The sequence below is a fragment of the Salvelinus alpinus genome, chromosome 23 (assembly GCF_045679555.1).
Source record: "Salvelinus alpinus chromosome 23, SLU_Salpinus.1, whole genome shotgun sequence".
Classification (NCBI taxonomy): domain Eukaryota; kingdom Metazoa; phylum Chordata; class Actinopteri; order Salmoniformes; family Salmonidae; genus Salvelinus; species Salvelinus alpinus.
The window spans coordinates 31,927,786-31,945,184 of NC_092108.1; positions in this window are offsets into that span (position 1 = coordinate 31,927,786).

Sequence of the window (17,399 nt, forward strand, 5' to 3'; positions counted from 1 at the left end):
AAACACAAAACAACGCTTGATTCAATAGTTTGAGTTTTTCCATTTAAATTATTATACAAATTTCTTGCCACCAATACATGGGGCATACAACAATCTCAGCTCTGCAGATTTTGCGAAGAAACAGAATCATTAGATAATTTATTCTGGTATTGTCCCCATGTAGCTTTTTTCTGGTCACAGGTTCCAGAATGGCTGAAAAATCACAAATAGCAGTGTTGGGCAATTTGGAAAGCCATAGTCGATCAATTAACAATATCATAATACTCGAAGGAAAAATATTTATCTTTAACGTACAGTCTGTGGTTACTATGCGATTAGAGATGTTCAAAGTTCATGTGAGACATCACAGCGCAGTTGAAAAATATTTGCCGCGTGGAAATTTGTGGCCTGCTGGAGGTCATTTTGCAGGGCTCTGGCAGTGCTCCTCCTTGCACAAAGGCGGAGGTAGCGGTCCTGCTGCTGGGTTGTTGCCCTCCTACGGCCTCCTCCACGTCTCCTGATGTACTGGCCTGTCTCCTGGTAGCGCCTCCATGCTCTGGACACTACGCTGACAGACACAGCAAACCTTCTTGCCACAGCTCGCATTGATGTGCCATCCTGGATTTGCTGCACTACCTGAGCCACTTGTGTGGGTTGTAGACTCCGTCTCATGCTACCACTAGAGTGAAAGCACCGCCAGCATTCAAAAGTGACCAAAACATCAGCCAGGAAGCATAGGAACTGAGAAGTGGTCTGTGGTCACCACCTGCAGAACCACTCCTTTATTGGGGGTGTCTTGCTAATTGCCTATAATTTCCACCTTTTGTCTATTTCATTTGCACAACAGCATGTGAAATTTATTGTCAATCAGTGTTGCTTCCTAAGTGGACAGTTTGATTTCACAGAAGTGTGATTGACTTGGAGTTACATTGTGTTGTTTAAGTGTTCCCTTTATTTTTTTGAGCAGTGTATATTTTTAAAGACAGTCATATTTCACCATGAAAATGGCTTGTCCCTCAGGTCAGGAGTCATGGTTTAATGACATTTTCTATGCATTTTTATATAGAACATATTTTATAAACAAAAAACTCAAATATAAACTGTTGGCTACAGATGTATATGTAAATTGTCAAAGACTCTAGTCACCCAAGTCATAGACTGTTCTCTGCTACCGCAAGGCAAGCGGTACCGGAGCGCTAAGTCTAGGTCCATAAGTCTCCTTAACAGCTTCTACCCCCAACCTACAAGACTGCTGAACAATTAATCAAATGGCCACCCAGACTTTTCGGCGCATGTGACAAATAAAATTTGATTTGATACCTTTAAAAAAAGGTATGGGCGTTGATCATAAAACCAGTCAGTATCTGGTGACCAACTTTTGTCTCATGCGCAACACATCTCCTTCGCATAGAGTTGATCAGGCTGTTGATTGTGGCCTGTGGAATGTTGTCCCAGTCGTCTTCAATGGCTGTGCGAAGTTGCTAGATATTGGCTGGAACTGGAACACGCTGTCGTACCCGTCGATCCAGAGCATCCCAAACCTGCTCCATGGGGTGACATGTCTTGAGAGTATGCAGGCCATGGAAGAACTGGGACATTTTAAGCTTCCAGGAATTGTGTACAGATCCGTGCGAAATGGGGTGATGCAGTATCATGCTAAAACATAAGGTAATGTTGGTAGAATGGCACGACAATGAGCCTCTGGATTTCGTCACGGTAAAATTCAATAAAATGCAATTGTGTTTGTTGTCTGTAGCTTATGCCTGCCTAAACCATAACCTGACTGCCAACATGGGGCACTCTGTTCACAATGTTGAAATCAGCAAACCGCTCTTCCAGCGGTTTGACGTTTTGAGGCGTACATATTGGACGTACTGCCAAATTCTCTAAAATGAAATTCTTTGGCAACAGCTCCGGTGGACATTCCTGCAGTCAGCATGCCAATTGCACGCTCCCTTAAAACTTGAGACATCTGTGGCATTGTGTTGTGTGACAAAACTTCACAATTTAGAGTGGCCTTTATTGTCCCCAGGACAAAGTGCACCTGTGTAATGATCATGCTGTTTAATCAGCTTCTTGATATGCCACACCTGTCAGGTGGATGGAATATCTTGGCAAAGGAGAAATGCTCACTAACATGGATGTAAACAAATTTGTGCACAACATTTGAGATAAATAAGCCTTTTGTGCATATGGGACATTTCTGTGATCTTTTATTTCAGCTCATGAAACACGGGTCCAACACTTTACATGTTACGTTTATATTTTTGTTCAGTGTATATAGCCACACCCTCGAGCCCTTGCAGAGTTTCGGTAATTTTCCTTTGAAAAATCTCAGGGGCACTGGTTATCTTGAACGGGAGACGTTTGAAGCGGTATCTCCAAAAAGGAGTAATGAAAGTAGTCAGCTTGCTACTCTCCTCGTGTAGAGGGATTTGGTAGAACCCACTAACTGCATCTAGCGTGGTGAACACTTTGGCTCCTGATAGTTGTGACACGATTTCCTCCATCGTGTGAAGAATGTAATTTTCCCTTTTCACTACTTTATTGAGTGGTTTTAGATCGACACAGATTCGGATGTTGCCATTTGGCTTTAGCACTGGCACCATAGCAGCACAACATTCTGTCGGCTCTGTTACTTTTACCGTTATGTCCGCATTTTCCATGTGATTGAGATGCATTTTCACTTTAGCCATTAGCGGCAGTGGTACTCGCCTGGCTGCATGTACTGCGTATGGCTGTGCATTCTCTTTTAGGACAATTTTCTCTGGTTCAGTTTTTAGCTTTTAGCATAACTGACCTTGTTTATGCCCTTAAGCAGGCCCATATCTGCAGCAGTTACACAGCTAAGCATTGTTGACACCCCCTCCTGATATCACGTACACAAGGAAACTGTACTGTTGTCCCTTGTAGCTAGTGTTAGCCTGGAACTGACCTAGACACTTTAACTCGCCCCCTGGGCTGCTCAGACGCGCATCGGCGGGCACAATTCTCTCCTCGTGAGAGTTGTTTAAAACTATCTTCACTAATAATGTTTGTGTCTGCGCCTGTTTCTATTTTGAAGCTTATAGGGGTGTCACCTATGTTGAGCAGCACAGTCCAGTTTTCCCGCTAGCCTCCTTGCTAACTGAACTCAGAAATGTATTTATCTATCCCTTCTGTGATCTCCTTCACAGATTGTGATTTGCTTTCACACAAACATTCACAATGTCCTCTCTTATTACACTTGTTGCAAGTGCTTTAGAGCGCTGGGCATCTTTCCTGGTTAGCATGCCTGCTTTTAAAACATATTTCACAGTTCCTTGCAATGTGGCTTGTTTTAGAGCTGCCATGTCCTTGACTCACGCCCTTTCCCTCCCCATAGCCCTCTCTTCCTAGCAGAGCTTCTGATAGTTACATGCTGTATTAGCCCCTGCTGCCGTTCCCTCGTCTGCAAGCTAATCTGCCTAGCAACATCCTCAGAATGCCGCACTTGTTGAATAGCCTGTGCTAAGGTCAATGTGTCATTGTAACTTTTGAGAGAGTTCTTTATCTGTGATGCCGACTACTAAACAGTCTCGGATACCGTCATCCTTTTTAGCACCGAAATCACAGTTCTCAGCTAGCTCATAAAGAGCTCTGATGTACAATTCTGCCTTTTCTCTCTCCCTTTAGCTGTGTTGGTAAAAACATGCTCGCTCTTGAATTTGATTCCGTTGTGGAATGAAGTAGTCGTCATACCTCTCCAACACTGTATCAAAGTTTGTTTTATCCTTATCCTGGGCGAATTGAAATTAACTGAGTATTTTCTCTGCCTCACTGCCCATCGCGTAGATTAGCAAATTGACCTGGATGACTTCATCATCTTTGCCCAGTTTTGTAGCTGTCCTGAAACGTCAGAATCTCTGTCTCTGTTCTGGCCATTCTGCAGGGCTTTCAAACTTGAATTGCTCTGGTGGGTCGTCCTCGTCATTAGATTTTACACAAAGTCTACTTCTGACACCATGTAATGGCCTTGGTTATAGCTAAATATAAGAGACTTTTATCCGTAGGTACTTTTCAATGTGTTGCCAAATTGAATAACCTTAATGCTAAGTAACAAACAACATGCGACTGTATGCTAAATAGCCATGTTCACAACTGCCCTCATGCTCTAGCGCACAAGTAAACAATATGAATTGACCCATTCATCTCCCCCCTTTAATAAAACATTCTCCAAATGTTTATCAACGATATGTTTAAAAACATAGCCCCTCTCTTCCAGCTGGTCCCGTGTGCAACAGGCTATAGCGTACGCAAGCTTCGCAACAATAGGCCATTCCTCTTCTCATGAAATCCCAGGAAAAGCTATAGACTACAAAGCTATAGGACATTTATTTTGATTTTTTTTATACTAGGCCTAAAAGCCTATTCGAGGAAAGAAGCAGTCTTGCTCTTGCTAATTGCTGAATGTAAAACAGGCCTACAGCATAAAAAAATGCATGTCGGGGACAGTTGAGGAGAGAAAGTGCATTGGCGTGATCACTTTTTGCCGGTTATGATAACATTGTTGGACAGATTCATTGCAAATAGTTGCACAGGACATACAGAGATGAGCACAGTGAAAAATTAGAACCGAAGCTTTTGACAACCATTTGAAAAATGGAAATCACTTACAAACCACTTGAGCAACGAGGCAATGACATGCTGTAAAATATGCTCAGACTAAACAGTGTTTGTTGTTAAATTGCTACATTTAAATACGAGTTAATATATTATTTTTCATTAGGTCTACATGTACATTGAAGTATTATTTGCAGTTGTCACTATGACAATGAACACACCCTGAAAGTACTGAATGGTCTGAACCAGTATCTATGCTTTAGAGACTTCATGAATGGTCTTGTGTTACCACCTTATTATAGGCAGCGTGCAGTAGGATGCATTGATCAGTTAATTGACAGGTGTAGGACTGTAGAACTATAATGATAAATGTTCCTTTAGTGTAGATGCTCACCAACGTTTTATAGTTATGTAGTCTAAAGTTTAACATTATAGTTATTGTTAAAGGCTTGGTTGATGACCTGGGCCTTAACTTAACTCTGACACAACACAACTAAACATACTATCACAACAGAACTAGCCTACTAGTAAGTCTAGCTATCATTAGCAAATTTAAATGAAATAAATATAAAATTACAATTATACACTTATACTTGTTTACTTGACTTTTAAACTCTATAAATTGACTTTCAAATAATTGACTCTGGCAAGTTTTCCACCAGAGCTCCAGTAGGAAAGTAGAGCAAAGTCAAATCCATCACTTCCTTTGTTTGGCTGTGCCCGTAGCAATGTTAGAGGATGAGGTGGATAGAAGTCGAGGAGGTCAAGCTGCTTACCAATTATTATTTATATGGCATGTGTCACGCTGGTATAAGGGATCGGGAGACAGGCGCAGGAATGCGTAACAGGGGTTTTTATTGACCCAAATTACAGCGTGCCACGTAAAGGCAAGGGGACGAAGACCAAACAAACACGTATACAAAACATAGGGTTGAGACACAAACAAAAGAGCGAGGAGTACCTTGAATAAATACACAAGCGCACAATGATACCACACTGGACGAGACCCGTAATCATCTACGCAATACACATGGCATGAAAGCCAAAACAACACAGCACAGGTACTCACACAACCAGCGGACATTGGAACAATAATCGACCGCCCAATGTTGAACCAAAGGGCACATTTATACAAATACTAATCAATGGGAATAGGGACCAGGTGTGCGTAACGACACAGTTCCGGAGGGATCCGTGACAGCATGTGGGAAAGCAACCAACGTAAAGAAATGTAAACCAACACATGGTAAATGTTGTCACCCCTGAAAGTGTCTATTTTACTGGGTTCTTCTCAGTTTGAGTGGACTAGCCCTCTGAACTCAGCCATGATCCCTTTTTCTTCACAGTACAGTATGGCCATGGGTGCATTCTTAAATTGCCTCTAGTGTGTCAAAGTGCACACTGGGTCATTGGTAAATTCAGAGCGTTTCAGAGCTGAGGAGTAGGGTTGATCTGAGTGTTCTGACCTCACAACGGCAGTCAAGCATCCAAGCTAACTGGCTAGCTTGCTAGCTACTTCCAGACACAAGTGAGAGAACACCTCACTCTGACCATTTTACTCGCCCTAGCAGATCTGGTTGGGCTGTTTTCATGTTATCTAGAGCATTAGTGACTGTAACTGTGCTGCTACTAGCAATTTAATAACTTTTTTTGTCAACATTTACATGTTTAGAAGCTATTGCGCATTTGTAAATTCATCAGTTATTCTGCGCTCCGGCACACTCAGACGAGAGTGCTCTGAAATCGGAGTATATAGCCAGAGTGAATTTACAAACGCACCCTATGGAAGGAAGATGACAGGAATATTCATTATCCGTGTTGGCTTGTAATCCAGGGGCTCTCTGTCTCTCATTATCAGCACAATAATGAATTCATTGGAATTATCATGCTGCGTGACCTTCACATTCACCTCCTGTTCATAATGGGGACTGCCAGGGCCTACGTAGAAATGATTTCACAGTCCATCAAACTGCATGCAGGAGTGTATCACAAAGTCGGCAAGGAGGTGAGGGGGTTGCAAGGGAAAAAATGAATATAAAATGGAAATGTAATTTCCTTTTTGCCCAGAAGGGAATTTAGTATTCTTGACGATGTTGGGAGATCAAGAACTCCCATTAGGGTTTTTGGATAGCCACGTGGCTCAGGAGAAGTACTCTTCTCCCATTCTGGCACCAAATATACTGAACACAAATATAAACTCAACATGCAACAATTCATTTCAAATATATTACTTAGTTAGTTCATAGAAGGAAATCAGTCAATTGAAATTAATTCATTAGTCCCTAATCTATGGATTTCACATGACAGGGCAAGGGTGCAGCCATGGGTGGACATAGCCCCACCCACTTGGGAGCAAGGTCCACCCACTGGGGAGCCAGGCCCAGCCAATCAGAATTAGTTTTCCCCCACACCTCAGATGATCCCGCATGTGAAGAAGCCGGATGTGGAGGTCCTTGGCTGACGTGGTTACATGTGGTCTGCGGTTGTGAGGCCGGTTGGATATATTGCCAAATTCTCTAAAACGACATTGGAGGCTGCTTATGGTAGAGAAATAAACATCCAATTATCTGGCAAGAGCTCTGTTGGACATTGCTGCAGTCAGCATACCAATTGTACGCTCCCTCAAAACTTGAAATATCTTTGACATTGTGTTGTGTGACAAAACTGCACATTTTAGAGTGGCCTTTTATTGACCCCAGCACAAGGTGCACATGTGAAATTATTGTGCTGTTTAATCAGCTTCTTGATATGCCACACCTGTCAGGTGGATGGAATATCTTGGCAAAGTAGAAATGCTCACTAACATGGATGTAAACAAATGTCGGCCCAAAATTTGAGAGAAATAAGATTATTGTGCGTTCGGATGATTTCTGGGATCTTTTATTTCAGCTCATGAAAAATGGGATTTTACATGTTGCATTTATATTTTTGTTCAGTATAAATAGGCCATAAATGCTTCAGTGAATAAATAGACCCTAAATGCTTGAGCAGCTGGTTTCCGTTTAAACAAGGCACTGTGGTGTACATTAGAATGAAGGTCAGGGAAACTGTATATGTATATATATTCACTGTGGCATATTTGTGTTTACAATCCTGCAGTACTTTAAACGCATTATGTCGAATATAGTATTACTTCTAAAGGGCAGGTCAGGAATACATGGATGTGGCATATTTGTGTTTACTGTACTTATTAGGCCTAGAATACTTTAAACACATTGTGTTAAAAAAAAAATATCTAGCGACAGTATGCCCTAGAGAGCCTCTGTAATATGGGTTGCATCCCAAATGGCACCCTATTCCCTTTATAGTGCACTACCTTATACCATAGCCCTATGTGCCCTGGTCCAAAGTAGTGCATTAAACAGGAAAGTGGTGCCATTTAGGATGTAGCCTATGTGTATTTCATTGACTGGTTGAGGGAGTTCCTGTCTAGGGCATTGAGATGTAGGTCAAACGATAGAACCCAACAGTAATTAGAACGAACAGGTAACAGCACATCAAAACCAAGATGCTGAGTGGAGCATTTTAAAAAGTATCCTACTGCTTGCAGGGAGTGAAACAGTATGAGATAACAAGATAAACATTGGAAGTGACGGGCCTGGTCTAGCTGTGTAGCTCAGCCACCAGACCACATATGCCGCTGGAGGCAACGATTCAATTCCTCAATCCGCCACTAGCACTTCTATGCTATATTCCTCACCTCTATCTGTCCATCTACAATTATATTTGTATCTGATAATAAAATGTAAGAAAATACCTAATATATTTGTTTTATATCTTAAACAAGCTTTGGGCCATATATGGATATAAGGATACATACATACATAGCTATAGTATATGGCTTTGGGTACAAGTGCACAGGATATGGGATATGAAGAGGGCTCTGCCGACTCAAGCAGAGGGATAAGGAGTAGATGTAAACTGGCAGGCTAAAGGAGCTCCTAGTGGGAGCAGATCACCAGGAGGTGATTGATTGGGTGCTGGCCTCAGCAGGGGGATGGTCTACTGAGGAATGTGAGGTTGATGAGGCAAAGATGGTGGCGGTGCCTCGAGTGATGTGGAGATCATCCAACCGACATTTCTCGATGGAGTGCCTTGGATGAGGAAGGAACAACCAAACAGCAGAGATCATATAATAATGTATTAATTATTAATAAAAAAGGGTTTATTAAGGGTTTATAATTACGCAATTAACTGTTATTTAATCATTCGTAATTATTCAAAGTTGGCGCCGACAGAGAGGGCTGCTACGCTTCTTGCTCTTAGGAAACTTTGCAGTATTTTTTTATTATTATTTCTTACATTGTTAGCCCAGAATTTTAGGGGAGTTATTACATACAGCCGGGAAGAACTATTGGATATCAGAGTGGCAGTAACTCTTCCGAAGCAGATCCTTTGTTCGCACCCCCCAGGGCAATTGGGTTCCAGAAGCCGATCCAAAACAACGCCGGCGGAGGAGAGGTACTCAGAGTGGTCTTCTAGTCCGATTTAGGAGGCGCGCACACCCCCCACCGCTTCCAAGTATATTACTCGCTAATGTTCAGTCTCTGGATAATAAAGTTGAGGGTTTCTTTCCAAAGAGACATCAGCGATTGTAACATACTCTGCTTCACGGAAACATGCCTCTCTCGGGATATACTGTCTGAATCGTTCCAACCAGTTGGATTCTCAGTTCATCGCGCAGACAGGAATAAATAACTCTCAGGGAAGAAGAAAGGCGGGGGTATATGTTACATGATTAACCACTCATGGTGTAATTGTGATAACATACAGGAACTCAAGTCCTTTCGTTCACCCGATCTAGAATACCTCCCAATCAAATACAGACTGTATTATCTCCCAAGAGAATTTTATTCAGTTATAGTCACGACCGTGTATATCCCCCCTCAGGCTGATACCACGACACCCTTCAAAGAACTCCACTGGATTTTATGCTAACTTTATTGTAGCTGTGGATTTTAACAAAGCAAATTTGAGAAAAAGGCTGCCGAAGTTCAATCAACATATCAACTGTAGTACTTGCCAAAACACTCAACCACTGTACTCCAACTGATGACACTCCCCCGCCCTCCTTTCGGCAAAACTAACCACGACGACTCCATTTTGCTCCCCCCTTCCTTTAGGCAGAAACTCAATCAGAAAGTACCCGTGCTAAGGATTATTCAACGCTGGTCTGACCAATCGGAATCCACGTTTCAAGATCGTTTTGATCGAGAGTAATATCGACGAATACACTGATTCGGGGACTGAGTTTATCAGGAAGTGTATAGGAGATGTACCCACTGTGACTATTATAACCTACCTTAACCAGAAACTGTGGATAGATGGCAGCATTCGTACAAAACTGAAAGCACGAACCACTGCATTTAACCATGGCAAGGTGACTGGAAATATGACAGAATACAAACAGTGTAGTTATTCCCTCCGCAAGGCAATCAAACAGGCAAAACTTCAGTATAGAGACAAAGTGGAGTCACAATTCAACAGCTCAGACACAAGACGTATGTGGCAGGGTCTACAGACAATGACGGACTACAAAAGGAAAACCAGCCACATCGCAGACACCGACGTCTTGCTTCCAGACAAGCTAAACACTTTTTTTGCCCGTTTTAAGGATAACACAGTGCCACCGACGTGACCCGCTACCAAGGACTGTTGTCTCTCCTTCTCCGTGGCCGATGTGAGTAAGACGCTGAAGCGTTTTAACCCTCGTAAGGCTGCCAGCACCGATGGCATCCCTAGCCACTCCCTCAGAGTATGCGCAGACCAGCTGGCTGGTGTGTTTACGGACATATTCATTATCTCCCTATCCCAGTCTGTTGTCACCACATGCTTCAAGATGGCCACCATTGTTCCAGTGCCCAAGAAAGCAAAGGTAACTGAACTAAATGACTAGAGCCCTGTAGCACTCACTTCTGTCATCATGAAGTGCTTTGAGAGACTAGTCAAGAATCATATCACCTCTACCTTATCTGTCACCCTAGACCCACTTCAATTTGCTTACCGCCCCAGCAGACGATACAATCGCCATCACAGTGCACACTGCCCTATCCCATCTAGACAGGAGGAATACATATGTAAGAATATTGTTCATTGACATTCAACACCATAGTACCCTCCAAGCTCATCATTAAGCTTGAGGCCCTGTGACAGGGTCCTGGACTTTCTGACGGGCCGCCCCAAGGTGGTGAAGGTAGGAAAAAACACCTCCACTTCGCTGATCCTCAATACTGGGGCCCCATAAAGGTGCATACTCAGTCCCCTCCTGTACTCCCTCTTCACCCATGACTGTGTGGCCAAACACGCCTCCAACTCAATCATCAAGTTTGCAGATGACACAACAGTAGTAAGCTTGATTACCAACAATGACGAGACAGCCTACAGGGAGGAGGTGAGGGCTCAACGTCAACAAAACAAAGGAGATGATCGTGGACTTCAGAAAACATCAGAGGGAGCAGCCCCCTATCCACATCGATGGGACTGCAGTGGAGAAGGTGGAAAGCTTCAAGTTCCTCGGCGTACACATCACTGACAAACTGAAATGGTCCACTCACACAGACAGTATGGTGAAGAAGGCGCAACAGCGGCTCTTCAACCTCAGGAGGCTGAAGAAATTTGGCTTGTCACCCAAAACCCTCGCAAACTTTTGCATCCTGTTGGGCTGTATCACCGCCTGGTACGGCAACTGCACTGACCGCAACCGCAAGGCTCTCCAGAGGGTGGTGCAGTCTGCCCAACTCATCACCGGGGGCAAACTACCTGCCTTCCAGGACACCTACAGCACCCGTTGTCACAGGAAGGCCAACAACCACCTGAGCCACTGCCTGTTCACACTGCTGTCATCCAGAAGGCGAGATCAGTACAGGTGCATCAAAGCTGGGACCGAGAGACTGAAAAACAGCTTCTAACTCAAACCCATCAAACTGTTAAATAGCCATCACTAACACATAGAGGCTGCTGTCTATATAAATAGACTTGATATCACTGGCCACTTTAATAAATGGAATACTAGTCACTACATATCTTGCATTACCCATCTCATATGTATATACTGTATCCTATACTATTTTACTGTATCTTATTCAATGCCACTCTGACATTGCTCGTCCATATATTTATATATTCTTAATTCCATTCCTTTACTTAGATGTGTGTGTATTGGGTTTATGTTGTGTAATTGTTAGATATTACTGCACTGTCAAAGCTAGAAGCACAAGCATTTTGATACACCTACAATAACATCTGCTAAACACGTGTATGTGACCAATTACATTTAAAGCGTTATAAAGGGCACCTTAATGTAAAGTGCCACCCAGATGTTGATCATGCTAAGATAATAATCAAGACTCGTAATAGACTGAGGTAACTACAGATGCTGAGGAGACTGGTTATAGGGGCTCTGAATTTAAAACAAATACAACCAAGGTCACCATCACTCAAGTGTTGTTGCAATCGTCGCTGCGTTCTTAGAGAGGAGAGTTATAAAATAATTAATTCAAGCTTCCAAAAGATCACAAGGAAACCTCAAGACAGGACTGTAGATTGTGTGGTATTCTCTTTAATGTTCATTTTACATGTAATATACTTTTGGGTAAAATGAGTGAACATAAAAGTGGTACGCTGGTTAAGTGGGTATTTTCGTGCACATTGCACAAAGGTGACAATTCCAATTTACACTCCTACTGTTGACAGGTATGCCTGGAGAAGGCTTGAGGCAGTGTTACCAAACCCCATGTGGATCTGAGCAGATGACAGAATATTAAGTGTTACAGAAAGTCACACAGAATGTTCATACCCATACCCAGTTCCCCTTGTATTGAAAAATCTCAAATGTAAATAGTTTGCAATAAGCAAAGATCATATGTATATTTTTTTTATTGAGATGTTAATAAGGAAAACACAATCACGTTGTAACAATTGAACTCACGTACAGCAAACACAAACAATTCATGGGGCCTCATGGTTCTGTGTAAACCATGTGTAGGATCATTTCCATGAAAAGTGTGAGATTTATCAATATGAACGTTTGCTTGAGAGTGTGCGTGAATTTACTCACAGCCATGACCATGCTACGCTGTGGTGGAATAGGGTACTGCTTGTCAAGCGTAGAATAGGGAAAATATATGTTGAAAATGTGTGGAATTGTGAGAATAATAATTTTTAGATTCAATTGTATTTCCAAAGTGAATTCATGTAACACAGTGTATATTCTGTATATAATTTGGAACACATCAGTGCATTTGTTACGATAATGATCATATAAAGTACAGTAATTACTTTATATGTAATCGTATATGATTTTTGCAAGGATTTAAGAACTACTTTAAGAAGGCCAACACATGCCATTCAGGTGCACATCCAAGCGCTATCCACCCTCAGCCCTCAATGTTTTGGATGCAATCATCATCAAAACGAACAGTAACACATACAATTTCCATACATGATCGCACAACAGGTTGATATGATATGTTATGAATTTTCAAAACGTATTTGCAAAATGTATGATATGTTACAAATTCTATATAGGTGGCTAACGTTAGCTAGGCTAGGGGTTAAGTTTAAGGTTATGTTTAGATTAGGGTTAGGGGAAGGGTTAGCTAAAAGGGTTAAGGTTAGGGGAAGCGTTCGCTAACATGCAAAGTAGTTGCAAAGTAGCTAAAAAGTTGAAAGTAATTCAAAAATGGCTAATTATCTGAAATGCTAAAGTTGCCAATGATGAGATTGGAACTCGCAATCTTTGGGTTGCTAGACATTCGCCTTATACTTTACCCATCCACCTCGATCAACCACCTTCCTTTAATTTTTGCCTTAAGTAACCATCTGTCTTATGTAACCATACGAAACATCAGGGTTGCAACTTTCACTGGGGACGGGGGGACATGACCCCCCCACATACTAAAATGGCATTTTTGCCCCCCCAGTGATACAAAAACAGAAGCGTCGGTGTGCTTTAGGACCATTTAGCTACCACAGCCAGTTCAGCTCTAGCCTCTAGGTATCTGCCAGATAGCAGTATCTAAAAGCAGTTGTGTGTGTGGAAATGTTTTGTAGCCTTTTTGTCCCGTTTCAACAGAAGTAAACTAACTTGGCTAGTTTTTGCCAGTTGATGTACCATTAGAGCTAGCCAAAAGTTGTCTGTCATTAGCAAGCTAGCTCACTAACTTTAGATATTACTTTTGCCTCAACCACACTAGACCTGAATCAAACGATGAAACCAGCGGCCAAACGATTGAAGACCGATATTCTGAAGTTTTTTTGACAGCGCAATGTGAGGTTTTTATTATTGTCAGTATAGCAATGTAACGTTATTGATCTGTCAGTTTCCCTAGCTAATTCCCTACATTTCACACAGCGCTACAAACTACACTGTCATTGTGCGCAGTCAGTAAACAACACAATATTGATGATGATGAATGGATACAGATATGTTTGAATGCCCAGTCATGTTCATATCATCTCAGACATAAATTACTACAGTTTAAGACCATCCATAGAATGTCCTATATGCCAGTGAAACTGAATATCATGTACTCAGAAATATAATAACTCCGACGGAAATGTAAAAGACAAAAGGGGACATATTTGCATATGTTATGATCTTGTGAAGGCTGGCTGAATTCTGGCAAAGAGTAGGTTATTTTATCTCAGCATGTCTACAGATTCTCCCTTCTTCCTGTTTTTGTTTTCTTGGAAATGTTGACACTAGAGACTTATCAGAAAAAACAGTGTAACCTAGCATTTATAACGGCTAAGAAATGCATTGACATTAATTGGAAGGTTGGTCATCCTCCCACAATGTCAATGGCTGGCAGAAATGTCAAGTTATGTATTACTAGATTTTATTTATTACAAGATGAAGGGTATACTGCGCAACTTTCAAAAGGTCTGGGCCCCTTGTATGGAATAGTCTGCTGTATGACAAAAGGGGTCTGTATTGAAAACATGAGCTTTTTTAGTCGAGCAGTCGCAAATTGATTTTTTATTTTCATGAGACACCTGTGTGATTTGCGCCTGTCTCAGTGGACTAATCCATTGAGGAGGCCGCGGGGATGCCACGGTCCAAGAATAAGGGCAGTGTGGCTCAGATGCACAAGGCACGTTTCTCTCCAGAATGTGCTCTTTCCTGCCATTTCATGGGTATTCATTGTTTCATAACTTTGTGTGCATTGTTTGCTGTGTCTATCAATTCCCCATTACAAACATCACCAGTAGTAGCCTATATTTATCATTAATTCCCATCATTTCTAATCTGCAATAATTGTTTGGTTATGGTCATTTCTGTTACTGTATTCAATATATTATTATTACAATCATTTACCGTTTGTTCTCATTGTCGGAGTGGACATGTGCTTTGCAGAACTCACAACCTCTACTACACTTGTGAGAAACAAGTTTTTGTTTATATCATTACAGTTATGAGTTGTCAATTTATTCATTATCTTCTGTTTGAAACGCTCCTGTCAATGTTGATTACACATAATAGAAGTAGGATTAGTCTGTGCCCATTTTGGGATGTCTGATAGTATTTCTGATTATCCTAACTCACCGGCACTAATGAGCTGTGAAGCTTCTCAAAGTAATTTTTCTTCACCTAAAACAGCAAGTAAGCTAAGTCTATTTTTAGAATCAATTGAGAATGACAAAGTATTAAACAAATATTTCCAGCTCTATCCCTTTCGATAATCACTCAGCATAAACAGGGAAAATCGTAATGCTCCGATCCAGTGGAAACGTCATAAAATACTTGATTACTTCTTATCCCTTGCACAGATAGCCTACAGCTGTGTCTGTCCCGAGCTCACTGGCGTGGGAAACTCTGAAGGCCCAGAATATTTTATGGAACATTTCAAGTTTGCGAGCACGAGTTTTGGGGAGACCCAATTGATAGTTGATACAATGTTTCAAGATTGTGGCAGACAAGGCCAAGTGTAGCCAATGTGATTTAAAGGATATTTATTTTCATCAGGATATTTTCGACCTGCAGGCTGCAATGTTTTTATGTGGATATTATTACATAGTTGGCAGTGGCAATCAAAGTTACTTTTAGATTTGCATTATTTTCATTTAGATTTAGATAGAATGTAGATTAACCACAGACAATGATTTTGAGATACAGACTACAGTATATAAGTGAAATTAAGCTGTTTCACGAAAATGTGAAAATGAAAATCATAACTGGCGAGCAGATTGGTATAAATAGTAAGATAAATTGGCACTTCAAATGGAAAAGTTTTCTGACCGCTGGTGTAGCCTATTACCGGCAACGTCAGGAGCATAATGTCAGAATCTGTGAAGTCCAGCAGCAGCTATCTTGATCTCTGTCTCCCTCTTGAGTCATTTGTGTTCTTCATTATTTAATCAAACCATGTGCTTAAAGCATCAGACAAGTTCAGTACATACAGTTGATTTTATTAAAACACATAGGGTGTGTCTATATATGGAAAAATACACGTTTTAAAATATTTTTTAATTTATTTTTTAGATTGGTCGAAAGAAAAGACTACTCTTGGCGGACTAAGATTTGTGTTAGGTCGGGGACAGCCCTAGTAGGAATGCAACAAAACATCTGAGGGAGGACCACCTGCCAGGTTATGTCCCCCCCACTTCTATAACCAAAGTTCCACCCCTGCAAATCGTAACATATCAGAATAATATGAAATGCTCTGAGACCAGGTTGGGCACTAACATCGCCATAAAATAACCATCCTAAAACAATTTCAACTATGTGAACAGAAAAGGTTTCCACTCTTAATGTGCAGGTGATGTGATGCGCAAAAAACGCTCCTGAATGTGGTGGCAAGGCGGCTAGTGGAACGCACAACTTGTTCATTCTGCAGAACTGCAATGTTGGCCTATATGCCAATGGGAGGAAGCTGTTGAGGATGGTTGACTTATTGGTGAGTGTTGCCTACTCATTTGAAGTATATTTGCCATGGCTGAAGCAAGTTGAATTGTCCTAATGGTCCTCTCTTTGCAGCTATATTTTAATTTTTACTGGTCAAGCCATAACTGAGAGAGCCAAATAAAACCTTTTGGTTGTACTCAATCTCTGACACTAGCACCTCTATTTGAATCTCGGGAAACTATTTTTTTCTTCGCTTTTTTTTGTTGCGTCATTGTATTTCATGGTATGGAGTTGTATATTCCCCACTGGATTTAAAGGGATCATTTTGACCATATATGCTTAATTAGGAGTGTTTCTAAATGCTAATAGCCAAGGTCGTGAACGAGCGCTGAGAACAATTGTTTGATAACTCACTCTTTTTCTATGTGTACGAACATTAAAAATTACATTCGTAAGTAGTAATTTAGAATAGTTTCTATGCAATATTGATAAATGAGGCCCCTGGACCTCAGTGGGGCACAATAGATTATCCTTTGCCATATCTAAAGTTGTTAACCTTCTTCCTGCCTCCACCATCTGACCTCAGAGCCCCCCAAACCCCCCTTAACGCCAGCAGCCCATAAAGCTGTGATCCTGTCACTGTGGTTTCACAAGTCATTTGTAACTGATGTGTGGCAGACAAGAGTCGTCTTACTTCCCTTGCAGTTCAGATCAGATCGATGATTTTACCATTCCCTCTACAATGGTGGGGATACGAAAAGGTAATTCAAAATTGTTTGTGCCGTCATAACAATGTCTGTCTGTCTCCCTGCAGTCCTGTGTTTGCTAGCTGCAACTTGTTTGAACACAGCTCCAAGCGTCAGTGTTCAAAGTGTGAGACTCACAAAACATACACACATGCTGTAAAACAACAATGAACATCTCACAAAGAGAGCTGGGTATTGCTGTAATGTCATGTTTGTGTATGATAATGAAGGCATCAGCAGGATCAATA